The following is a 27,809-nucleotide window of genomic DNA, read 5'->3' as shown; positions in this document are numbered from 1 at the left end:
GACCAGAGCTGATCACACACAGCAAACATGGGGGACACCATCACCTACTCTGAGATGACCTTCACCAATAAACACAACTCCCGAATCTCATCAGGTAAGAAGGATATTGGGGAAGGGGGGAGGGGGTTCTATCTACCAGAACTTTCCTGGACTACAGAACCCTGACCACTCCACATAGGAAGGAGAACAGAGTTCGGTGTCAGGGCAGGAAGGTGAGACATCTGAGCTGCTTTTAATTCTATTCTGTGTCAATTAATTGATCACCTACACAGATATTGATCAGTTCATCGGTGATCAGCAGACAATTTCCAGTAGGAAGTACCATGTGGTCTATATGACCTCCAACATTATGAGGAAAGAGCTCCATAGTAGATGAAAAAAGATCAGAAATTAACATTTGGTTCACCATCTGATGTATATAAGACAATAGATCAGACAATGATATCAAGCCAAATGTCCATCAGCCAGGATGGAAGTATCTACAGTCTGCAATAAATACTGTCTGAGCTGTCATTCAGGAAGGTGTCCTCTGATGTCCATGGGACCTTTGGGAGTGAATACAATGGGGTTTGTTGGTAGAGTGAGATTGTGTTCTCTTGTCAGTTATCTGCTTCCTTTCAAAATTCCTGACACCTTAACAAATGATCTGGGGTGTATAGACCAGCGTTCTGTAAATGGTAATAACTGAGATCACACGTCGTCATCATTTCTCTTCCAGCTTCAGATTTACTTATTATCTTCAACAGTTTGTTTTCTTTCCCTTTGTTGATGAGAAAAGTTTCAGATACATAGACATTGTATATTACATACATGATATCTTAGATACATGATATGTAGGACACAGCACATGATATATAGATACATGATATGTAGGACACAGTACATTATATATAGATACATGATATGTAGATACAATACATTATATATAGATACATGATATGTAGATACAATACATTATATATAGATACATGATATGTAGGACACAGTACATTATATATAGATACATGATATGTAGATACAATACATTATATATAGATACATGATATGTAGATACAATACATTATATATAGATACATGATATGTAGATACAATACATTATATATAGATACATGATATGTAGGACACAGCACATGATATATAGATACATTATATGTAGGACACAGTACATTATATATAGATACAATACAGTATATATAGATACATGATATCTTAGATACAGCACATTATATATAGATACATGATATCTTAGATACAGCACATTATATATAGATACATGATATCTTAGATACAGTACATTATATATAGATACATGATATCTTAGATACAATACATTATATCTTAGATACAGCACATTATATATAGATACAGGATATCTTAGATACAGCACATTATATATAGATACATGATATCTTAGATACAGCACATTATATATAGATACATGATATCTTAGATACAGTACATTATATATAGATACATGATATCTTAGATACAGTACATTATATATAGATACATGATATCTTAGATACAGAACTGTGTTCATCAGTTTCAGCTGCTTTTGTGTTAATGAAAGGAATAACAGGTACACTAGATGGGCAACAATGAGATGACCCCCAAAACAGGAATAATTTTACAGGTGGAGGCCACTGACATTTTTCCCTGCTCATATTTTCTGACTGTTTTTCACTCGTTTTGCATTTGGCTCGGGTCAGTGTCACTACTGGTAGTATGAGGCCATACCTGGACCCTACAGAGGTTGCACAGGCAGTCCAACTCCTCCAGGATGGCACATCAATACCTGCCATTGCCAGACGTTGAGTCTCCCAGCACAGTCTCAAGAGCATGGAGGAGATTCCAGGGGACAGGCAGTTCCTCTAGGAGGGCTGGACAGGGCTGTAGAAGGTCCTTAACCCATCAGCAGGACCGGTATCTGCTCCTTTGTGCATGGAGGAACAGGATGAGCCCTGCCAGAGCCCTACAAAATGACCTCCAGCAGGCCACTGGTGTGAATGTCTCTGACCAAACAATCAGAAACAGACTTCATGAGGGTGGCCTGAGGGCCCGACATACAAGACAGGGATGTCCACTCTCTCCTTTGCGGTTTGTAATATCTCTGGAACCCTTACTAGCGATGGCAAGAGTGTAGATGTAACAGAAATTAAGATAGGTGAAGTGGAACATAAAGTAGCAGCTCATGCAGATGATCTGCTCTATATGGAGAACCCCAGATTATCGCTACCAAATTTAGCGAGACTGCTAAACCAATATGCAGCGGTGTATTTAGATTTTGTGCTGCCCTAGGCGGAGAGAGCCTGACACCGACCAACACCAGAATGCACCCCCCACGGAGAGATCCTGACACCGACCAACACCAGAATGCACCCCCCACGGAGAGATCCTGACACCGACCAACACCAGAATGCACCCACCTTACCCCCCACGGAGAGAACCTGACACTGGCCAACACCAGACCTCACTCCCCTTTCCCCCCCCCATGGAGGGAGCCTGACACCAATCAACACCAGACTGCACTACCAACCCCCCCCGGCGCACGGAGAGAGCCTGACACCAACCAACACCAGACCATGGCCACCCTGCGGAGAGAGCCTGACACCGACCAACACCAGAACGCGCCTCCCCCACGGAGACAGCATGAAACTGACCAACACCAGAGAGCCTTCCACTAACACACACACCCCCCGGCAACAGAGAGAAAGATACTCACCTCCACAGTTCTGGCTATCTCCAGGAAGGACTATCAGGCTCTGCATACACCATCAATCAGCCCACAGCCTCTCTCAGATCCCTCCTGGTCCCCATGCTGGATTTGCCCCTTCTTCCGGGGGGGGGCACTAATGCCCCCCTAAAAAGATGTTGCCCTAGGCCAGTGGTTGGCAAGCCGCGGCTCGCGAGCCACATGCGGCTCTTTACACGCTTTAATGCGGCTCTTGTGTGCCGGGCGCCCGCTCCCCTACCTCCTCTCGGGCGGCAGGAACTCCTCTCCTCTCACAGTCCGCCCTGAAGACCGGAACGGCGCGGGAACACGGCGAGAGGAACGCGCGGAGCAAAGGTAAGTGAATTGACACAGGGGGGACTTGGCTTACTACTTGGGGGGGGAATAGTACTGTGGGGGATGAAATACTATATGGGGGATGAATTACTATAGGGGGATGAATTACTATAAAAACTTATTGAAACTAATAACAGTGTACTATCCTATGTATTTTCAGTTTTAAAAATGTGGCTCTCAAAATAAATTTCAATCGTGGTTTTGGCGAGATTTGGCTCAGTTGAAAAAAAGGTTGCCCACCACTGCCCTAGGCAAATGCCTTGTGGTAAATATGTCCCTGCCAATATGGAGAGTTATCAAATCTGAAAATAAACCCCTCAAAGTTGGAGATCTTGAATATTAACCTTTCAAAGGTAGAGAAGCAGGTCCTACAAAAAGAATTCCCATTCTCATGGAGGGAAAGGGAATTAAGTCATTTGGGAATACATTTAACATCATCAATAAAGAACCTATACCAGGCAAATTATATCCCACTAATAAATGAAATAAAGGATGAGTTGGGGAGACGTTCAAAGGGAAGGGCCTCCTGGATAGGTCCTATAAATTTGGTAAAGATGGTTATAGTACCAAAAATCTTGTATAAGTTTCACACGTTCCAAGGGCATATACCAAGGTCTTTCTTTGGGATAATAAAAAAATGATACTCAGGTTTATATGGGCAAATAAGAAACCAAGAATTAAATACGAGGTCTTGTGTAATAAAAAGGGGAAAAGGGGGTTAAACCTGCCTAATTATAGAAAATACTATCACTCGGTGACATTATCACAAATTGTAGATTGGACACATAATTCACAAGGGAAATGTTGGGTAAACATGGAAGGTATTTTAAGTAAGGCACAATTAGAGAAGATTATTTGGATACCACATAAGCAGGGGCCAACTGACCATTTGGGTACTCAGGCACTGCCCGAGGGCCCGGGGTCAGTAGGGGGCCCCATGAGATGCCCCTGCTACCTTTCATAGGCTTTTTTGGGTGTGGTTTGAGTGTGGGCGAGGACACAAGAGCCCCATGATCCCCTATTGCCCGGGGGCCCCATGAGTTGTCAGTCCGCTCCTGCACATAGGTTTCGTATATTAGATGGAGACAATAGCACTTTGACACGGAAAGTATTAAGAGTATGGGATGCATTGCACAGGCAAATGGGTTGGAAATATAACTCAATATTAATACCTCTGGTGGGAACGGAGTATTTTCCACCAGGAAAGATAATATTTTGGGGAAATGGATTAAAGACAGAAATACAAGTTTAAAGGGTATAGTAGAAAAGGGGAAATTACACACTTTTCAAGATTTAAAAGGAAAAAAATATTTTTCACATTATATTAATGGCGATACTATCAACTAGAACATTTTGTTGCAGTTCTCCCACAACCACTTAGGATGCTGGATGATGTGTATCCATTTGAAAAAATGTTAAGTTTAAATACAGTTCAAAAACATGTTATCTCCAGGATCTATAAGATCCTTATTGATATGAAGGGATCTGATCCTCCTCCGCTCTTAGAGAAATGGGTAAAGGAGCTGAGAACAAAATTGAACTAGCAATTCAATTCTGTGCTCTTCTACCTCCTCCCCGTACTGTGCCCCCCTGATCTCAGTATTGTGCCCTCCTGATTCCCCCCCTCGTACTGTGCTCTTCTTCCTCCTCCCCGTACTGTGCCCCCCTAATCCCAGTATTATGCCCTCCTGATTCCCCCTTCGTACTGTGCTCTTCTGCATCCTCCCCCTACTGTGCCCCCCTGATCTTAGTATTGTGCCCTCCTGATTCCCCCCCCCCCCCTCATACTGTCCTCTTCTGCATCCTCCCCGTACTGTGCCCCCCTGATCCCAGTATTGTAGCCTCCTGATTCCCCCCTTGTACTGTGCTCTTCCGCCTCCTCCCCGTACTGTGCCCCCCTGATCTCAGTATTGTGGCCTCCTGATTCCCACCTTGTACTGTGCTCTTCCGCCTCCTCCCCGTACCGTGCCCCTGATCTCAGTATTGTGGCCTCCTGATTCCCCCCCTCGTACTGTGCTTTTCTGCATCCTCCCCGTACTGTGCCCCCCTGATCCCAGTATTGTGCCCTCCTGATTCCCCCCCTCGTACTGGGCTCTTCTGCATCCTCCCCGTACTGTGCCCCCCTGATCCCAGTATTGTGCCCTCCTGATTCCCCCCCGCACTGTGCTCTTCTTCCTCCTCCCCGTACTTTGCCCCCCTGATCCTAGTATTGTGCCCTCCTGATTCCCCCTTTATACTGCATCCCTCTGATCCCAGTACTGTACCATCTTGATTCCCCCTCTCGTACTATGCTCTTCTTCCTCCTCCCCATACTTTGCCCACCTGATCCCAGTATTGTGCCCTCCTGATTCCCCCCCGCACTGTGCTCTTCTTCCTCCTCCCCATAGTTTGCCCGCCTGATCCCAGTATTGTGCCCTCCTGATTCCCCCCCCCCCCCCCCCCTTGTACTGCACCCCTCTGATCCCAGTGTTGTGTCCTCCTGATTCCCCCCCCCGTACTGAGCTCTTCTTCCTCCTCCCCATACTTTGCCCGCCTGATCTCAGTACTGTGCCGTCCTGATTTCCCCCTCCCCCCCCGTACTTTGCCCCTCTGATCCCAGTACTGTGCCGTCCTGATTCCCCCCCTCCTACTATGCTCTTCTGCCTCCCCCCGTACTGCGCCCTTTTGCTGTGATTAGTCTCTGATTTATGGCATATTTTCTTATTGTTTAAAATAGTTTTTATTAAAAGTACCAATAAGTATATGTTCAAATCTTTCAACCATTTATACTTTCATTCTTGATATTAGGTGTGTAAATTGGGGCAGCCTGGTTGGGGCCCCAGTGCATTATTTTCTCAGGGGCCCATGCTATTAAGACGGCTCTGCCTTCAATACTGAAAATCCTCACTATGAGTGCAGTCCACAGAACTGGAGTGTCTCTTCTCCTTTGATCTTACAGTTTTCTTTACTGGCCCACTTTCATTAACACAAAGTTCCAGTTCAGCACACGTGGTCTCCCTCGCAGGGGTTTCTCAGCATGTCTCTGCCACAAAAACAAATGTTCTTCAGCCTCTTGGATTGCACTTGCAGCACCACGGCTCTGGCCTCAATACCCAGGCCCTTGTCTTCTCCAATCTTCTCTCACAAACTCAATGCACCCACTATGTAGCTCCCAGCTATACTGGCCCCCCCATCTGTCTCCTGTGTGGAGCCCTCCTGACTCCCGGGCAGAGACCTCCTCTGTCCACCATGGCGAAGTCATGAACCATAGTCATGCCTCTAATAAAAGCACTGCCCAATCAGAGTGCTGGGTGTTCTCAAAATCAGGACCCAGGATTGAAGACTTTATCCCTCCCTACAAAGCCTCTGGAGCTGGCAGTTAGTTTGCTGCTTCTGGGGTGCTGTCAGTTTATCCACTGATCATCAATTTTTATCTAGCCATTACGGCTTGTCCTTGGTTTTCTGGATCACTGCGGCTTGCCCTGACCACTGAAGTCATGGTGCCCCTCACTTCTCTTTTTGTCTGGTTCAGACTTCCTGAATTCTGTCCCCGGACCCATCTATGATCATCCTTCTACCTGGTCCATCTATACCTCATTTTAGTTGAGTTAACCCATCCAGCGTGTCCATGCTTTCCTGATTCACTGCAGCTTGTCTGCCCACTGTGAAGTCATGCTGCTCCTTATTTCTGTTTGTCTGGTTCTGATCTCATGACTTCTGTCCCTTGACCCATCTATGATCATCCTTCCACTTTGTTGATCTATATCTCATTGTGGTCATGGTTACCCATTCAGCTATTATACTCTGATGCATCAATACAACAAAACCCGAGTACCTAAACACAGACTGGCCAAACACCAATACTGGAAACAAATTAAAAGAGTACAGCGCCAGTAAAATAAGTTTACATATACAAGAATGTGATCCAAAAAATAGTTATGCAAAAATCTTTTTTAAACATAAAATGAAAAAAAACAGTCTACATAACAAAGTTCAAGCAAAGAAATGTGAACATTTCAATCCTCCACCAAATGTGATTCTTCTTCATATAAAGAAAGAGGTCCACCACCACCTCCCTGTGAATTCAAAACTCACCAGAACTATCTGCCATTACAACAGCATATGTCAGGGATCCCGGGTCCTCGGCGGTGCGCGCATGCGCAGACGGCCGATCTGTCCCGGCCGACGATCGCGGCGGCGGCCGCGCATGCGCAGTAGCGATCGCGGCCGCACCAATGGGAGAGCAGGGCGCTCTATTTAAAGCTGCCCTGTGCATCTCCAGGTTGCCGCAAGGTCTTGTTCCTGATTCTGTAAGTACGCTTCCTAGTTGCCAAACTCTGCCTGTTCTGACTTATGCTGACCCTCTCCTGCTCTGACCCCGGCTCGTCCCTGACCATTCTCCTGCTCTGACCCCGGCTCGTCCCTGACCATCCTCCTGCCTGACCCCCTGTACCGCGCTGCCCGCTACCTGCTGATCCTGGCTTGTGACCCCGACCATTCTCCGCTTACTCCCCCTGTACCACGCTGCCCGCACGATACCGACCCGGCTCGTCTGACCTTGCTCGCTCCTAGCTGTCACCCATCCATCCCGCTCGGATCGGGATCTGGCATCCGTCCTTCCCGCTCGGATCAGAATCTGCCACCCCATCCATCCGCTCGGATCGGACCTGTCGTCCCCTTCGCAGCAGGCTCATCCCGGGCACATACCCCCAGCGGGACCCCTCTACCACCGCCGGGGGTGCCCAGGGGCGCGACCTGGTCTCAGTCTTGCACCAAGTCCATCCCCACCATCAGGGGCCCTGGTGAAGAGGCAGACTGGGACTTAGACTCCGCGTCCTGGGAAACCCCGTGCTGTGGACCACTAGAGATCCCGTTGGGCGGAGCCTGACAGTACCTTGCGGCCATGACTGAGCCTGGAAGGGGAACGTCCCCTCTGGATGACATCTGCCGACAGATGGAGACCCTTACATTGGGAATTAGGGGTCTACAGGAGGGTTATACTAGATTGGACAATCGCATGCAGACCATAGCTACATCTACCGGGGGGTCTGGGGAACCCACTAGGGAGACACTAGGGTTGTTACCCGCACCTGAACCCCGTGTCCCCACACCAGAACGTTTTTCTGGAGACCGAAGTAGATTCAGGGCCTTTCGTAGCTCCTGTCAGCTATACTTTGACCTCCAGCCTCAGACCTTTTCCTCCGAATCAGTGAAGGTAGGGTTCATCATTGCCCTACTACGGGGTGGACCCCAAGACTGGGCCCACCGGCTCCTAGAGAATCAAGACCCGCTGTTGAGGTCAATGACAGTATTTTGTGAGGCTATGGCCCTCTTGTATGACGACCCGCTGCGCACCGCAACGGCCGAGAGGGCCCTATATACACTCAGGCAGGGTCACCAGACAGTGGAGGACTATGCCGCCGAATTCAGGCGTTGGCATAGTGACAGCCAATGGAACGAGGCGGCTTTGCACCACCAGTTCCGCATTGGGTTAGCTGAATCACTGAAGGACGAATTGGCCCGAATAGACATACCTAGTACTTTGGAGGCCCTAATAGCATTGACTATTCGAATTGACCGCCGGTTGCGGGAGCGCAGGCAGGAAAAGTGCAACCAAGGACGAGGACCAACTGAAACACCCCCTCAGGCTTCAACCCAGTTCCAGCCGGCAAGCCAGAACCAGGATGCTATGGATACACCCAAGACCGGGCCACCGGGAAGGACACGGCTGACACTTACACCTGAGGAACGCCAGAGGCGTCTTACCAACCATCTCTGTCTATACTGTGGGGGAGCAGGCCATGTGGTACGTACCTGTCCAGCCAAGGGGGGTAAGTGTTCCGCTGTTTTTTCTACAATCAATTCTACCAGTGTGGGCAACACTAGTTATCTAGCGGTACCTGTGTCACTTCAGCTGCCAGGGAGAACGGTGGTGACCACAGCAATTGTGGATTCTGGGGCGTGTAGTTGCTTCATAGATTTGGACTTTGCAGTTCAGCAACGAATCCCCCTACAAGCAAAGGAGGTGGGATTGAATGTTTTCCTGGCAGATGGATCCCGTATTAAGTCAGGGGTGGTGGACCAAGAAACCCCACCTATCCGTACCACTATATCGACCCATCATGAAGAAATCCTTCGGTTAGACGCCATAGCGTCCCCATTATTTCCAATTATTTTGGGGCTCCCGTGGTTACGAGCCCATAATCCCCAGGTGGACTGGAAGACGGGTTCTATCCAGTTCCTCTCCACGTACTGCCAGCAGCATTGCCTCCCTAAGACCTCCCCGATTCCGGAGACCTTGTTGTGTCTAGAGACAGATGTGGAACTGGCGCAAGTCATTCCTTCGGCCTACCATAATTTTTTGGATGTGTTTAGCAAGCGGGGGGCGGACACTCTCCCCCCGCACCGAGGTTATGACTGCCCAATCGATCTCCTCCCAGGGTCGGAGATTCCATTTGGGCGGATATTCCCCTTATCCGAGCGGGAGTTAGGGGTACTGAGAGAATATATCGATGAAAACCTCCATAAGGGGTTTATTAGACCCTCCACGTCGCCAGCTGGGGCGGGCATTTTCTTTGTGGAAAAAAAGGACAAGTCCCTCCGGCCCTGCGTAGATTACCGGGACTTGAATAAAGTCACGGTGAAGAACCGTTACCCGCTACCACTAGTCCCCGAACTTTTTCAGAGGTTGAAGTCAGCATCTGTCTTCACTAAATTAGACTTGAGAGGTGCCTATAATTTAGTCCGTATCAGAGAGGGGGACGAGTGGAAGACAGCATTCCGTACCAGATTCGGACACTATGAATATTTGGTTATGCCCTTCGGCCTATGCAACGCCCCAGACACCTTCCAGCATTTCATAAACGATGTGTTCAGGGACTATCTGGATGTCTTCGTCATTGTATACCTAGACGATATCCTTATCTTTTCCCCAACCTTGGAGGACCATAGGGGTCATGTGAAGCGCGTGTTAGAACGGCTCCGCCAACACAGCTTGTATGCCAAGGCAGACAAGTGCTGTTTTGAACAGAGGAGTATTTCATTTCTGGGCCTAACCATCTCGCCCACGGGAATAGCCATGGATCCCCAAAAGGTTTCGGCCATCTTAGACTGGCCAGCCCCCACCGATAAGAAAGCGGTCCAACGCTTTATTGGCTTTGCGAACTTTTATAGAAAGTTCATTAAGAACTTTTCGGGCCTAGTATCCCCTATCACCCAGCTGACCAGGCAGGGGGTCCGCTTCCAGTGGACGCCTGAGGCACAGAGGGCTTTCGAAGCTTTAAAAGAGTTGTTTACGGCAGCTCCTATTTTGAGCCACCCCGATTCGTCCTTGCCATATATCTTGGAGGTAGACGCATCCGAGAATGCGGTCGGGGCAATCCTGTCCCAGAGGAAGGGCATCAAAGAGCTTGTGCACCCGGTGGCTTTCTTCTCCAGGAAACTAACTCCTGCTGAAAGGAATTACGATATCGGGGATCGGGAACTCTTGGCGATCAAGGTGGCACTAGAGGAATGGAGATACCTGTTAGAGGGGACGGTACACCCGATATTGATTTTCACGGATCACAAGAACCTAGAGTATTTGAGAACAGCTAAACGTCTGAGGCCACGTCAGGCCAGGTGGGCACTGTTCTTTTCACGGTTCTTTTTCCATATAACTTATAGGCCAGGGTCTAAGAATACGAAACCTGATGCGCTCTCCCGCATGTTTGGGGACCCCGAAGAGAGTCCCAAGCCGGACACCATCCTGACCCCAGGGAATTTCCTAGCTCTCCAATCAGAGCTTCATTCTCAATTGCAGACCGCATCCGTAGGTATGCAAGGCCCACCCGGTGTCCCCTTACTAAATAGGGAGGGACTCCTCTGGAAGGAGGATCAGATTGTGGTCCCTGAGGAAGCCCGTACATTGGTATTGGGATACTGCCATGATCACCCACTGGCCGGGCACTTTGGGGTACGTAAGACCTTGGAGCTGTTACCTTCTGGTGGCCTGATATGGCCAGAGAGTGCGAAACTTACGTAAAAACCTGTCCTGTTTGTCAGAGGAACAAGCCTACTAGGAATAAGGCTTGGGGTCTCTTGCGTCCATTACCAATACCCGACAGACCATGGACAATGATTTCCATTGACTTTATTGTGGAACTTCCACCCTCTCAGGACCACACAGCAATCTTCGTGATTGTAGACCGCCTGTCCAAGATGGCCCATTTTGTACCTCTAAAGGACACACCTACGGCCCTTGAGACAGCACGTGTATTTATTAAAGAAGTGGTAAGACTCCACGGAATTCCCAGGGATATTGTATCTGACAGAGGGGTTCAGTTTACATCTAGGTTCTGGAAAGCTTTATGTGATACCCTGGGAATTAAGCTGTCATTCTCCTCTGCTTACCACCCACAGACCAATGGCCAGACGGAGCGTACAAACCAGACCCTAGAGCAGTACCTCAGGTGCTATACCACCTTCCTCCAAGATGACTGGTTTACTCTCCTGCCACTTGCGGAATTCGCATATAACAATGCGAGTCACTCGGCTACTGGACAGTCCCCGTTTTTCGCAAACTACGGGTTCCACCCTGTATTCCTGCCAGATCTGATCCCGGAGGTCGCAGTCCCGGCCACGCAGGATATGTTGAACTTTTTGTCAACCAATAGTAAGGTATTGCAGGAAGCAATGGCAAAGGCCCAGGGTGACAATAAGAGGGCATTTGATAAGAAGAGAAGGGGGGAATTGAGTTTGCAGCCAGAGGACCAGGTTTGGTTGTCCACCGCAAATTTGAAAATGCCATGCCCTTCGAAGAAACTGGCTCCCAAATTCTTGGGGCCCTTTCGTGTGAAACGTAAGATCAACGAGGTGGCATACGAGCTTGCACTGCCCGAGTCTATGAAGGTTCATCCGGTCTTCCACGTGTCCCTGTTGAAACCAGCAACTCCAGATCCCTTCCCGGATCGAAGGTCCAAACCACCGGAGGCAGTAGACGTGGATGGGGAGGAGGAGTTTGAAGTTGAAGCTATCTTAGATTGTAGGAAGAGGGGAGGCCGAACTCAGTTTCTGGTTAAATGGAAAGGATATGGGGCGGAGGAAAATTCATGGGAGCCGGCCCAAAATGTGCACGCCCCAAGACTTGTGCGGGAATTTTTTCAGAACCAGCCATTCGGTAGGGGTCGGTTGGGCATCCGGAGGTTGCCCGTAGGGGGGGGGGGCAATGTCAGGGATCCCGGGTCCTCGGCGGTGCGCGCATGCGCAGACGGCCGATCTGTCCCGGCCGACAATCGCGGCGGCGGCCGCGCATGCGCAGTAGCGATCGCGGCCGCACCAATGGGAGAGCAGGGCGCTCTATTTAAAGCTGCCCTGTGCATCTCCAGGTTGCCGCAAGGTCTTGTTCCTGATTCTGTAAGTACGCTTCCTAGTTGCCAAACTCTGCCTGTTCTGACTTATGCTGACCCTCTCCTGCTCTGACCCCGGCTCGTCCCTGACCATTCTCCTGCTCTGACCCCGGCTCGTCCCTGACCATCCTCCTGCCTGACCCCCTGTACCGCGCTGCCCGCTACCTGCTGATCCTGGCTTGTGACCCCGACCATTCTCTGCTTACTCCCCCTGTACCACGCTGCCCGCACGATACCGACCCGGCTCGTCTGACCTTGCTCGCTCCTAGCTGTCACCCATCCATCCCGCTCGGATCGGGATCTGGCATCCGTCCTTCCCGCTCGGATCAGAATCTGCCACCCCATCCATCCGCTCGGATCGGACCTGTCGTCCCCTTCGCAGCAGGCTCATCCCGGGCACATACCCCCAGCGGGACCCCTCTACCACCGCCGGGGGTGCCCAGGGGCGCGACCTGGTCTCAGTCTTGCACCAAGTCCATCCCCACCATCAGGGGCCCTGGTGAAGAGGCAGACTGGGACTTAGACTCCGCGTCCTGGGAAACCCTGTGCTGTGGACCACTAGAGATCCCGTTGGGCGGAGCCTGACAGCATAAGTGCCCAAATGTCATATCAAAAACCCAGTGTGTAGACGTAGTTGCCTAATAGTTGCATCCACAGGTACTTCTTGGTAGAAACGTGCTATGACAAGATAAGGCTCACCAGAAGCAGACACATCTTTAACAGTGTAACATTTATTAAAAGGAATGGATAAAAACACATGTATAGCCGCTGCCAACCCAGGAATGCGCAGTAACATCAGCACTGAAAGCTCCTCTCAAACATGTTTCGTCCAATAGGACATTAGCAAGGGGTTTTATTTTACTGGTACTGCACTCTTTTAATTTGGATACATTGGCATAGGTTTGTTATACTGCCTTGTATAAAGAGGATATGTAGACATAATGTCCACCAAAAAGCGGTTATTTAAAGGACTAGTGCAGTATATCACAAAATTATGACATTTATTGAATGCACAATCACATAAATATGATTAGAAATCAAGATCAACAGTCTAAACTCACATATCCATCACCTCACCCCAGACAACGTTGTTTGTCCCCCAAATAGTAAAATCAGAAGTCACAGTATGGCCATAAACCAGAAAGTGTAAGAGTCCAAATAGCGACTATAACACTAGTCATCTATCTAGCTATCACTCAGATCCTTATGGGCACCATACTGCCCCGAACTACATCACTGACCTAATATCCAAGTACCGCCCAGCACGCACACTCCGCTCCTCACAAGACCTCCTTCTCTCTCTAGTTCCCTGGTCTCCTCCTCCCATGCCCGCCTCCAGGACTTCTCCAGGGTGTCACTCATCCTCTGGAACTCCCTGCCCCAACCCATCAGATTGTCACCTACTCTCCTCTCCTTTAGGCGCACCCTGAAAACCCATCTCTTCAGGGAAGCCTACCCCACCCCCTGCTAACTTGCCGACCTCCTCCACTCTTCCTACCACTCCATCCCCCACAGCTTTCTCCTCCTGTGCCACCATCCCCTCCCTCCTAGATTGTAAGCTCCAAGGAGCAGGGCCCTTGATCCCCTCATGTTTTGCATTGTATTGGTATTGTTCTGTCACATGTTCTGTCCCCCTCTGTAATGTACAGCGCTGAGTGAACTATTGGCGCTTTATAAATACTGTATAATTATAATAATAATAATGGAGGGTAAAGATGTTGATACATATCCAAGAGTCATAACAAGTCATTACGCAGCCCGGTATGGCTGTGGATGTAATTAGTGCAGCTGAACTGAACGGTATGGAGACTGGCAGTATGGATCCACAGCGTGGCTTGTCCAATCTTAACACGAAGTTCTACAAATCCCATTCAAGGACAGGTCATCAATGCCTTGTTGCCTGACTGGCAATCAGATGGTCTTGTGCACATGGAGACGATTATCAAGAGCAGGTTTATATTGGGAAACTAAAAGTCAGCTAATGACACAGGCAAAGCAGCACAGATAATACGTCCACACAGAGCGTCAGCGGCAATATATATGGTAGTAAGTATAGGCAGTTCGACACAAGCCTCCAGCCCCGGAATACCAGCAGGATAAAGAATGGTCTTTTGGTGAATGTAAAAGGCTTTCTTGCTCACTGGTTCACTATGTGTCATCCATCGTACTTGTGCTTACCCTCTCGTCAGAAGAGTATTTCCTACCGTGATATCTGCCAAACCGATGATTGAAATATCATCTCGTGGGTCTTCTCTGCCACTGCCTGTTGTAATTGCCATTATGTCCTTCATTAGAGCTGCTAACTGTTTCCACAGGCCGTAGTCTTGGCCTTCCATCATAGGCTGGGATCTACCATGGGATCGTGGCCATACGTGTCATCACTGATGTGTGACGTCAACGTGTTTTGCCGATAGGCGTATCTCAATCAGCTATGTCAGGACCCTGGTGTGAGCTGCCTCATATCACCAGACATAGTGAGGATATATTTCTTGTTTTTGTTTGACTCCCCAATACTGGAAACTTTTCATGAGTTTTAGTTACTCATATGATCACAGTGACATAAACTGTTAACATTCTTATATGTTTTATTATTTCATCCACTAAAGCATCAAAAGTAAATAGTAATAGTAAAGTGCATTCAATTCAGTTACAAATATTTAATCTCTTTCCATTATAAATTTCTGCACCAAAACTGTAATTACTCAGCCTCAATTACCCATCAGAACCATTACATTTATAATATGGATCCAAAACCACATAATTTTAAACTTTTGTTGATTGTCTTGCTCGTGGCCCAGTCAGCACCCTTCCCCCACGAGACTGATACACAGGTACATCGATGATATGTTCATGATATGGGATGGTGACCAAAATCAATTGGAGGAATTAATTTTATGCTATAACAAACACATTCAATCTTGGAAATGCATAGAGAGGGCAGAACCCTCAGAACCCTTAAAATGCCCAACTTTCTTCAGAGCTTATAACAGTAATGAAGTCTGACACTCTCAAGATGTAGAACTTTTAAATAGTCATAGCTGAGCAGAGCCAAGGACACCAATGAGTGAGGAAGGATCTTCCAGACACCGGGGGGGGGAGGGTGGGTGAAATGGTGAAAAAAACATGACTAAGCAACAAGTCAGCCAATAGCGTATAATCAGAGGAAGGCCATGAACCAGGCAGGCAGTGAGGATACAAGGTCAACAAGGCAAGGGACACTAGATAGGGATGCTGAGGGGTATATCTGATTAATGAAGAACAAGTGCAGAGCTCATTAAGGCAAAGGAACAATGAATAGTTGCTGGGAAAGATAGACATTGTAGTGTTAGGGTAACAGACGCATGGACAACACTTCTCTTGAGTCACAACACACAGTGAATCTCCATCACCCGGTCAACCAGATCCAGAGCTCTCGGCATTCATGGTCACCACAGTCACTTGAATATTATTTTGAGTCATTTTAAATTGTAAAATATACTTAATACAAACAGTATGATGCGTACGCAGCTCTACCCCCCTGGGGGCAGCAGATAATATCTGGTTCTTTCCCAGTGCAGAGGACACCAGTCACCCAAGCAACATGCACTCTGGCTCCAATAAACAGTCTAGGGGTTGTCTATGTGTAGTTTATTGCTTGCAGAACCTGTAATAGGAGGGGGATTAGGGCATGGGATATTCCTAAACAAAGAACAAACATAATTTAGAGGATGATCTTATCAAGCAAACATGAACAATGAACAGTCTATTCTCTCACAGCTGAAGGCCATGGGGCACGTCTCTTGGGCATCTGGTTGCTTTGCACTAATGCACAACTGCTGGTACCCAGTGCAATCTCCAGAACACTACACAGTCACAGGGATCAGTTTAGGGTCTTTACTCACAAGTCTCCAAGATAGCTGCCACTTTACAGCCTCCTCCGGACACAATCCAGTGAATGAGGCAGTCCTTCTCCAGACCAGAGACCTTGATGAAGTCCTGCAGTCACTTCCATGTCCCAGCCCTGCACCTACTGAGACCTTACAGAACTGCAACCCAGTCCATAGGCTACCTCTAGGAAAATAGCCCCCTGAAGCTGGAAATTCCCTTTACTGTGGAAAGACAATCTTTTCAGGGCTCCAGACTATTTACACTCCCTCTCCCACTCCCAACTCGTACACTCCCTCATCACCTCACGCCTGGAATTGCAATTCCCTTCTCACTGGCCTACCCAAACGAACGCTATCCCCACTCCAGTAGATCCTAAACTCAGTGGCTAGACTCATCCACCTCACCAACCTCTCCACATCTGCCTCCCCCCCTCTGCCAATCCCTTCACTGGCTCCCGATTGCCCAACGCATCAAATTCAAACTGCTAACTCTAACCTACAAAGCCATTCACAACGCCGCCCCAAACTACATAACTGACCTGATACCCAAATACTACCCTACCCGTGCACTCCACTCCTCACAAGACCTCCTACTCTCTAGCTCCCTGGTCTCCTCCTCCCATGCCCGATTGCAGGACTTCTCCAGGACTTCCCCCATCCTCTGGAACTCCCTACCCCAATCCATCAGACTGTCACCTACCCTTTTCACCTTCAGGCGCACCCTGAAAACTCTCCTCTTCAGGGAAGCCTACCCCAACCTCACCTAACACCCGATCTTACCTAACAACTAACCTCCTCTACTCCTCCCACCTGTCACGATCTGGGTCAGGTTCAGAGACCAGTTGCTACAGCAGTTGTAAGGCTTACCTGAAACCAGCAGGATTGGTACACCAGCGGCCCACCCTGGGAATGACGCAGGCTCACCTGAGGTGCGGGGTCTAAAGCATCCACCGGTCTTCCCCAGAGCTCCTAATGGTGGAGATGGATTTGGCTGCGTGTGAATGCGTAGGCTGGAAACCAAAAGCGGATCAAACAGTTCAGGGATCAAACAGAAGCGGAGTCAGTCACAAGCCGAGGGTCGGTCACCAATGGTAGTAGATAGGATGAGGCAGAATCGTAGTCAGTAGCAAGCCAAAGGTCGGTAACGTAGATGAAGACAGCAGCAGGAACAGTAAGCGGGATATTGGCTGGTAAGGCACAATAATCTGGCAACCAGGAAGTGCAGAGACATGGCTTTTATAGGAAGTTCATGGGAGGAGCAAGGAGTTCAAGGTTCAAGACAAAACAGGGCAAAGGCAGGATCATCCAACGAATTGTCAAGGGAGCTGTCCAGCATTCCAGGTGGCTCAGTGAGAAGAAACACTGTCTCTCACTGCAGAAGGCCCAGGTTCGATTCCAGGCTCTGACACCACCACTCCATCCCCCCCAGCCATCTCCTCATGTACCACTATCCCCTCCCTCCTAGATTGTAAGCTCAAAAGAGCAGGGCCCTCGATCCCCTCATGTACTGTTACTGTCTTGTCTCATGTTCTGTCCCCCCCGCTATTGTACAGCGCTGAGCAAACCCTTTGGCGCTATATAAATACTGTATAATAATAATTTATCAGCTTCCCAACCACCATTTGGGCATACCTCCCCAGGCATTGGCTAGGCTCTGATCAATATTCAGGATGGGTTTTTTTTAATTCTCCCTCCCTAAGCTCTAGAAGCATCTTCTAGAAGCAGAATGAAGCAATCAAATTCCCAGCCTGTGAAACCCTGAACAGACCAGGCCAAACAATCTCTGTTTCCTTGATTTTTGAAGGAGCCCAAAAACTAAATTTACCTAACAGCCTGATGAGGATGGAGCTACATGTAATAAATATATACTATGGTTGGAGGATCCTTCCTGCTGCAGCTGAGAATCCAATGAGCAGGTGAGTCTATGAAATAAGACTTGTTACCTCCTAATGGCTGCTGACATCGTGTAGTTTAGTTTCTAGGTGGGGGGAGATGAGTGAATGATCTGTAAATATGAAATTAGTTCCCGTCTTCTGTATCCTTTCAGGCTTTGCACAGAACGAAGACGTGACCACATATGCAGCTGTGAAGAACAAGTCAGAAGGAAAGAAGAAGACAAAATCTAACACAAAATCGAACCTGACCCAACAAGGTGAAGCCTCCATTCTTTTGTTCTCTACGTGATGCTGGTTCACTCATTCCCTAAGCATTCTTGTAGAATATGTCAGATGCAACACATAATATCAGCAGATGTATAAGGCTATGGAGCACTGTATATGTTGTCAGGTTCCTCAAGAAGAGGGACTTAGAGGAACTCTGGTCTTTGTGAGCTCTCACGCACATGTGGTTACACACTTCTATCTGGGAACTGTTCAATTTAGTAGCTCAATAATTATCTGACCTACAGGCATTGATGTTTGATAGTTCTTCAACAGAGTTTTCCCATCCTTGGTACAGGGGTGTCATACTGCGCCAAGTCAAAGCTGGAAAAACACAAATTATCTGGATTTATAAAACCTCCAACTCTCCTGGGTCTGCTAATTTGTGTACCCATCTTCAGGTTCTTTAACTGCTGAAAACTGGATTGAAATGAAAACTAAAGAGAGCAAATTATAGATGTCTCTTCAGGGCCTGGACAAGGGGTGGGCAGTTGTGGAAACTGCCCTGGGTGCAGCAGTAGAGGGGACACCCTCACCACACGCATGATCCAGATCAGTGGCAGTGGGATTAACCACTTGCCGTCCACCTGCTGTTTATAAACGGCAGGGCAGTGGCACTCCAGGGGCGGGTTGCCGTTCATAAACAGCACCCGCCTTTTCTAGCTGTGCGCGCTCCCTGGGATCCAGATCCCAAGGTGCCCTGGGATCCGGTGCTGGTGATCCAGTGCCCGCTGTGTCCTCCGGACAGAGTGAAACACTAATCGTCGAATGGGAGGTCCCGATCATGTGACCGATAAGAGGTCCCGATCATGTGATCACTGATTGGCAAATCAGTGATCACATGCAAAGTAGTAAGCAAGATGTCACTTGTGACATCATTGCTTACTACGTGTGAAATCTGTGAATGATCACAGAGGTCACATGGTACAGGGCCACTCACAACAGCCTTGTACCATGTGACAAGCTGTGACCAATCACAGCTCACTCAGTATTTCTCAATGACTGCAAGAATGCAGACAGAGAGAAAGAGAAATTATTGCTTTTACATCCTATATGGGTGTAAAAGCAATCACTGTAAAAAAAAAAAAAATCTTCATCACCCCCCACAAGTAGTACAGGGTCACCATGGTGACACTGTACTGCTAGGGTGACAGTATGTAAAAAAAAAAACAAAAAAAAACAAATAATAATCTAAAAATTAAAATAAAATGTTTAAAAATTATAATTTTTGGTTATAAACTAATTTGGCTTTTTTTTTTTTACTAAAAATATAACAGAATACATTTTGGTCAAGATTTATGATGAAAGATTATTTATTTGCAAAATTTTATAAGAAAAACAATTTTTTTAAAAAATTTTGGACTTTTTCATTTATATAGCAAAAAAAAATTAAAATCCCAGCGGTGAATAAATACCACCAAAATAAAGCTTTATCTGTCTCAAACAAATGCTAAAAAATTCATATGGGTACAGTGTTGCATGACCGCGCAATTGTCATTCAAAGTGTGATAGCACTGAAAGCTGAAAATTGGCCTGGGCAGGAAGGGGGGGGGAGTATCCGGACTGGAAGGGGGGGAAGTGTCCGGACTGGAAGGGGGGGAAGTGTCCGGACTGGAAGGGGGGAAGTGTCCGGACTGGAAGGGGGGGAAAGTGTCCGGACTGGAAGGGGGGGAAAGTGTCCGGACTGGAAGGGGGGGAAAGTGTCCGGACTGGAAGGGGGGGAAGTGTCCGGACATGAAGTGGTTAAGGTTTGCTGTAATAGCTACTGATGTCACAAACACACCCTGCACATATTATTAAGACAACAAATAGGTGCAGGTCTACGCCAGGCATTAGCAGTGGGGGAGGGAGTCACAGTTTTGCATCCTTGTCCTGGGCGCTGGATGAACCTGTCCTGGTACCGGGTCTCTTGGATGACATCCTTTTGAAAGTACTGGTTCCTGGACCCTCCAACACCGATGCCAGGGTCATACATGGTGAGACAGCAGTGTGGTCAGTAAGCAGGCTGGGGTTGATATCAAGTATGCTGGGCTTTATTCTTGCTCATGGTGTCATGTACCTTGGTTGGATGCCTAGTTAACGAAAGGGTTTCTCTTACGGCTCTGGTCCGAGTGCCCTGGAATGTGGTGACAGAGGTACAAGGCACAGAGAAGCGCGGGTTCTGGTCGCTTTATTGCAGGTGAATGCCATGGCCAGGGAGTAAGTCAAGGTGAGCCAGGGTCCTACATGGTGAGACAGCAGTGTGGTCAGTAAGCAGGCTGGGGTCGGTATCATGAATGCTTGGTTTTATTCTTGCTCATGGTGCCACATGCCTTGGTTGGAGGCCGAATTGACGAGACGGCTTCCCTTGTGATGACAGAAGTATAAGGCTCAAAGAAGCATGGGTGCCAGTAGCTAGATTGCAGGTGAATGCCACAGACAGGGATGTAGTCAAGGTGAGGCAGGGTCATACACGGTGAGACAGCAGCATGGTCAGTAAGCAGGGCGTGGTTGGTACCAGGGAAGCAGGCAGAGCAAAGTCCAGTAGCAAGGCAAGGTCAGTACCAGGAGATCAGGCAGAGAATAGTCAGATGCAAGTCAAGGTCATAATCCAGATTCCACAGAGCAAGGTCAGGAACAGAAGGTCAGTCAGCAAAAGCAGCAACACGGGAGCTGAGGAGCTTCCAGCCATTAGAACTCAGCAGGATCTCCTTTAAATAGGCAGCTTGGTGCCAATGTTGGGAGGACGATCCCACCGATGCACAAATGCACCTACATCTCAGTGCACGCTGGATATTATCCTGAGCTCGTCTGTGTGCTGGTACATGTGCATTAGCTGCACAGGAATGAGCGTTAGCTGCATTAGTCTCCTGACTCATGGATTGATGTTCTCCAGACAACAAAGACTTACCTGGGTTCTGGAATTCCTCACCACACCAACACTGATATTCTTTATCCAAGACCCCAGAGAAAAATCTATCAATAACGAGAAGTGTGTCTGTCTGTAGTATAAAACTCACCCCTCCAGTCTGTTCAACCACAATATCAAAGCAAAGGTCCAAGAGGAGAAGATCTGAGATGTGTTGTGTTCTCTGCTCCAGCTCTTTGCTTTGATGTGATGTATGCAAAGAATGAGAAGTGAAGGTCTTTATACTACAGGCCAGGGGCGGACTGACCATTCGAGCACTCGGGCACTGCCCGAGGGCCCAGGGGCAGTAGGGGGCCCCATGAGCTATCACTCCACCTCTGCTATAGGCAGACTATTTATGGCCCTAATGGCCCAATGACTAAGACAGAAATGGGTTGTAATATGGTAATAAAGCAATGATGGAACTACCAAGGTCACAAAGGTCACACTGGGCCTTGGCATTCTGCCACCATGGGGGGTTGACCCAAGACGGCAGAAGGGGTCTCGCTGTGGGACCGTAAGCCTGGTTCACACTATAACCCGCATGTGAATTGCACAGGAACTGCATGACATTTCTGTGCAATTCACCCGCGTTTCAGTGTGGTGCAATTTGAGACCATTCATTTTGAATAGGCTCAAATCGCACCATTTCACAGGTACCGTTTTTGGAGCCTTTTTTGGATTGTTTGTTCATTTTGTACTATGTGATCAGATGTGATCAGGTGCAATCCCAGTGTAGGCAAACCGCACTACATTTCTATCCATCTGGGGTGTGGTTAACCTTGTATGGACTCCCACAGTGGTTTGCAAACACAGCGCCATTGCAATGCGGTGCGAGAAACGCACAGAAATACTGCATTTCCTGCACCACATATGTGGGCACCTAGGATAAGGCTCGGTTCACACTGCCGTGACCTCAAAGTCATGTGACTTGCTTGCAATTTCCTTGTGACTTTTGTGATATAGCTTTGCAGTCTATGGCGCTCGAATTGCACTAAAGTCACAGAAAAATAGTGCAGGAATGTTTTTTTGAGCCGCATTGATTTCGAATGCACCAATTAGATGAATGTGTTTTGACTTGTTGTGCAACTTTATGAGTGTTAAGGGCCCTGGGATCAGTGGGAAAGACCCCAGGCTAGGAGAGAAGGGCCCCAGGTCCAGAGGAAAGGGCCCTGGAACCAATATAAAGGGCCTGGGACAGGAGGAAAGGACCCTGGGACTGGAGGAAAGAGCCCTGGGACCAACAGAAAGGGCTCAGGATTGGAGGAAAGAGCCCTGGGACTGGAGGAAAGAGCCCTGGGACTGGAGGAAAGGGCCCTGAGGCTGGAGGAAAGAGCCCTGAGACCAATAGAAAGGGCCCAGGACTGGAGGAAAGGGCCCTGGAATTGTAGGAAAGAGTTCTGGGACCAATAGAAAGCATCTGGGACTGGAGGAAAGTGCATTTTTCTTGCACCAGGTTCCTGGAGGTTCTAGTTACGCCTCTATAAAAGATTTTGGCTGCAATGTACCTGAGTAGCTGGTTGTGCTGTATATTCCTGTCATCAGAGGTTTCTATTCTGTTCTCTGGAAGGCTTCTGGTGGTGTAGTTATAAAGGCTGAGATGCCCAACTTCATCCAGATTACTATTTTTTTGGTTGGGAAGGAGTCAGAGAGCCCAACTTTTATAGTCTTCTCTGTTTTTGCTGGGGACATTTTTTCTGACTCCCTGTAAGGACAGGAATTGATTGAAAAACCTCCCACTGGGGACATGGACAACAACAAAACCCATTTTTAGTAGAGCAGCGAAGGGGGGAAATGTCTGACTATACGCCTATGGCTCTTGGTGCCTTCCTGTCCCGTCACAAGTGAGATCTCCACAAAGACATCACAGGAAGTAATCAAAAAATCTTCTCCACTTTAAACCAAAGTCAAAGAAAATGAAATAGTGTGAAAGCCAACAAATTCATCCGTAGATTTTTCTCACCCCAGTATGGATAGAATACCTAATGGTGTGCAGATAGAGCTCCTGGTGGAAATTTTCCTCTTCAAATATTTTATTGTAGAAACCATCAGCGTACAGATTGTAACAGAGCTTCCAAAAAAGGGCAATTTTGTTACATTTTGTTGCCATGAAATGTGCCCCATGTTGTCAGGTTACAATATATTCCCCCCATGTTGTCATGTTACAATGTATCCCCCATGTTGTCATGTTACAATGTATCCCCCCCCATGTTGTGATGTTACAATGTATCCCCCCATGTTGTCATGTTACAATGTATCCCCCATGTTGTCATGTTACAATGTATCCCCCCATGTTGTCATGTTACAATGTATCCCCCCATGTTGTCATGTTACAATGTATCCCCCCATGTTGACATGTTACAATGCATTTATTGGGATTGGATGTGATGGACCGACACAAAGTGGCACATAATTGTAAAGTGGAAGCAAAATGAGAAATGGTTTTCAACATATTTTATAAATAAATCTGTGAAAACCATGGTGTGCATTTGTATTCAACCCCTTTTACTCTGATCCCCCTAACTAAAATCTAGTGGAACCAATTGCCTTCAGAAGTCACCTAATTAGTAAATAGAGTCCCCCTATGTGTCATGTGATCTCAGTATAAATCCAGATGTTCTGTGAAGCCCTCAGAGATTTGTTAGAGAACATTAGTAAAAAAAAAAAAGCACCATGAAGGCCAAAGAACACACCAGACAGGTCAGGGATAAAGTTGTGGAGATGTTTAACCGCTTGCCCACCGCCCTATAGCAAAAATACTGTTACAGGGTGTCAGGGCTGCTCAAAATCATGTATACATACGTGATTTTAATTTCTGGATAGGGAATGCACGCGCATGTGTCACCCTACCTGCACCACCATTGGCGGCTGGGGATGTCAATCACTGGGTCCCGGCCAGAAACTCCCCGGAGATTGTCAGGGAAAGCCGACAGGGGAGAGACCTATGTGTAAATAACATAGGTCTATCCCATCAGCAAGGACATGCTGCTTTGTATCTCTCTGCACAGCATGTCTCCCTAGTAACACAGCACACAGTTAACCCTTTGATTGCCCCGGATGCTAACCCCTTCCTGTCCAGCGCCTTTAGTACAGTGTCAGTGCTTTGTATTAGCACCGATTAAATGGTTTTACTGTATAAGCAATATCTCAGAGCAAATGATAGCTATTAAGACACTCCTGAGTTCCCTGTCAGCTCCCTGTCATACAGGCAAGGTGAGGCACCCAAAGCTCCAAGGTGCCCTACTCAGAGTGAATGATAACATATCTTATTGCAAAAGGCAAATGCAACAGGAAAATTAAAATGTAGAAGAAGAGGAAAGCTGGGAGAAGGAAGAGAAAAATAAGAGAATGGGTAGAATGGGAAGTGAATGTTTGGAGTCTCTCACAGGCAAACAACACCTCAACAGGCAAGAAAAGCATGCAGACTCCTCTTGGAGCAGCTAGGGTTCCACCAAGGATTGATCAAAGTTGGATGGCAGGTAATGGTCTACCCATGGTTGCCAGAATTTCAGGTGTTTTGGGACAAGATCCAGCAATGTAGCCTCAATGTTGCTGTGTCTCATGCATTGAGTTACTCTATATTTCACCTCAAGGATGCACAAGGTGGATTTTTTCCAAGATCTAGCAATGGTCCGATTAGTAGCAGTGGGAGGAGTTTGAATTGTGCAGACTTCAGATCTTGGGGATGATTGCTGAGTAGTGCTGTGGCCGGATCAGGTGGAATTTGGGTGTCCAATAGGAACGAAAGCCTACCAAATACTTCAGTCCAAAATAAGGAGACTTCTGGACAGGCCTACTATACAGTGTATGCATATGGGCTCCTTCGTCAGGGCGACCCCTAAAACAGTTTGAAGGGTATGAAGGCAATATTTTAGGTATTCTGGCTGGAACTAAGTACCATCTGCTTAATACTTTATTATTATTATTACATGGAGTTTATATAGCGCCAAAGGGTTTGCTCAGCGCTGTACAATAGGGGGGACAATACATGGCACAATACAACAACAATAACAAACAACGTACGAGGGGTAAGAGGGCCCTACTGTTTCAAGCTTACAATCTAGGAGGGAGGGGGTAGTGGTACAGGAGGAAGTGGCTGTGGGGGATGGAGTGGTAGGAGGAATGAAGGAGAGCGGCTGTTAGGTGAGGGTGGGGTAGGCTTCCCTGAAGAGGTGGGTTTTCAGGGAGCGCCTGAAGGTGAGGAGGGAAGGTGACAGTCTGATGGATTGGGGTAGTGAGTTCCAGAGGATGGGGGAGGACCTGGAGAAGTATTGCAATCGTGCGTAAGAAGGAGGAGACCAGGGAGCAGGATAGAAGGAGGTCCTGTGAGGAGCGAAGGGTACGGGTAGGGTGGTACTTGGGGATCAGGTTGGTGAGGTAGGTAGGGGCAGTGTTGTGAATGGCTTTGTAGGTCAGAGTTAGAAGTTTGAATTCGATGCGTTGGGCAATAGGGAGCCAGTGGAGGGATTGGCAGAGGGGGGTGACACCAGTGGAGGGAGAGGCAGAGAGGGGTGGCAGAGGTGGAGCGGCTGGTGAGGTGGATGAGTCTATCCGCTGAGTTCAGGATGGTCTGAAGCGGGGAGAGCTTGCACTGGGGTAGGCCGGTGAGGAGGGAGTTACAGTAGTCAAGGCGTGAGATAATCAGGGAGTGTACGAGTAGTTTAGTGGAGTCTGGGGTAACGAAGGAGCGTATCTTGGCGATGTTGCGGAGGTGGAGCCTGCATGTGTTTGTAAGTGATTTGACATGAGGTTGGAAGGAGAGATTTGAGTCAAGAATGACGCCAAAGACTTTGGCTTGCGAGGCGGGATTGATGGTGGTGTTGTTGGTAGTGATGGATAGGATGGGGGGGGGCAGGGGGAAAGACGAGGAGCTCGGTTTTGGAAAGGTTAATCTTGAGGAAATGGAGCGACATCCAGTCTGAGATGTTGTTTAGGAGGTGAGTGATGCGGGCGGAGACTGTGGGGGTGAGGTGAGGGGTGGAGAGGTAAATTTGAGTGTCATCAGCATAGAGGTGGTAGTTGAAGCCATGGAATTGTATGAGTTTTCCAAGGGAGGAGGTATAGATGGAGAAGAGAAGGGGTCCAAGGACAGAGCCCTGGGGGACCCCAACAGAGAGGGGAAGGGAAGGGGAGGTGGCACCGTTGTAGGAAACGCTGAAGGAGCGTCGGGATAGGTAAGAGGAGAACCAGGAGAGAGCAGTGTCTCTGATGCCAAGGGAGTGCAGTTTATTAAGGAGGAGGGGGTGGTCAACTGTGTCAAAGGCCGCGGAGAGGTCCAGGAGAAGGAGGACAAAGTAGTCGCCCTTGGCTTTGGCGGTTAGCAGGTCGTTGGTGATTTGAGTAGGGCGGTTTCAGTGGAGTGTAGGGGACGGAAGCCGGACTGTAGTGGATCAAGGAGGTTGTTGTCAGTTAGGTGGGCGCTTAGGCGATCGTAGACTAAGCGCTCAAGGAGCTTGGAGGTGAGTGGCAGCAGGGAGATGGGTCTGAGGTTGTTTGGGTCAGTGGGGTCCAGGGAGGGCTTTTTGAGTATGGGGGTGATGTGCGCATGCTTTAGGGGGGAGGGGAATACGCCTTTATAATTCATTTCTGGTGCTAATGTATTATAGTAACTGTAGATGATTTTGTAGATTTCCAGAATTTGGACCAGTTCTCAGGCTCTAGCAGGGTGTCAATGTCAGCTGCCCAGCGGGAGGCATAAGCTGGTGGTGCCAAATTTAGGATGGAAATCAAATGGGCATATATCTTATTGTATTATCTCTCTGGGCCGAGATCAGGCCGGGCACCCTGGGGTCAGAGGATCAGGGAAATCTAACATTTTGTAAAAACAACATAATGGCCTTCTGATCCATTTCTTCGTCACATTGTCTACTCTTAACCCTACATTTCAAATTTCATCAGCCAGGCCAATAAACGACCTTCCAGGCAGATACTGCTAACAACTAAGCCAGCTGCTGCCCCGACTGTTGGGCACTGGTAGAGATGGAGGAAATGGGCACTGTTGGGTGGAGACACTTTGGGGTTCATCACTTGGTGGTTGTTGAGGTAGCTGAACCTTTGGAGCTGTAATTTCCAATGACCCAACAGAAAGGAGATGTTCAACATTTGAGCTATTTTGTGCCGGTTTGGGTTATACGATCGCTGTGTGTGTGATATCTCCAATGGTTCCTCATTGTGTGTTGGTATCTCAGTCTCTCCACAGCCAGATGTCCCCTCAGTCACATACGCCTTGGTGAACAAACAGAAGAAGGAAGCAGACAAGAACAAGAAACCTGTGAAGATGGAGGAAGGTAGAGCTTCCATAGAATGAGAAATAGTACCATCAAATGAAGGTTGAGGGCTGAACACCTCCAACCGCACAACATTCACCTTCTTCTGGTGGCACGCCAGGCAAAGCATTCCTTCTTTGTAGAGACTGGAGGATTGGAGCCTCTATCATTGCCATCTTTGGGAAAATGTCCCCTCATT

General features: G+C 48.0%; 1 long non-coding RNA gene across 1 annotated transcript; it reads left to right on the top strand.

The window, feature by feature from the left end:
- Positions 1 to 27,651, top strand: LOC149449566 (uncharacterized). The gene is made up of 3 exons (XR_016315393.1): positions 1 to 94; positions 18,346 to 18,450; positions 27,533 to 27,651. It is a non-coding gene; the product is annotated as an uncharacterized LOC149449566 (long non-coding RNA).
- Positions 27,652 to 27,809: the final 158 nt, after the last annotated feature.

The sequence above is a fragment of the Staurois parvus genome, unplaced genomic scaffold (genome assembly GCF_062004578.1).
Source record: "Staurois parvus isolate SC_StPar_1 unplaced genomic scaffold, SC_StPar_1.0 ptg000612l, whole genome shotgun sequence".
In the NCBI taxonomy this organism is placed as follows: Eukaryota; Metazoa; Chordata; class Amphibia; order Anura; family Ranidae; genus Staurois; species Staurois parvus.
This window is presented reverse-complemented; position numbering and strand designations above follow the sequence as displayed.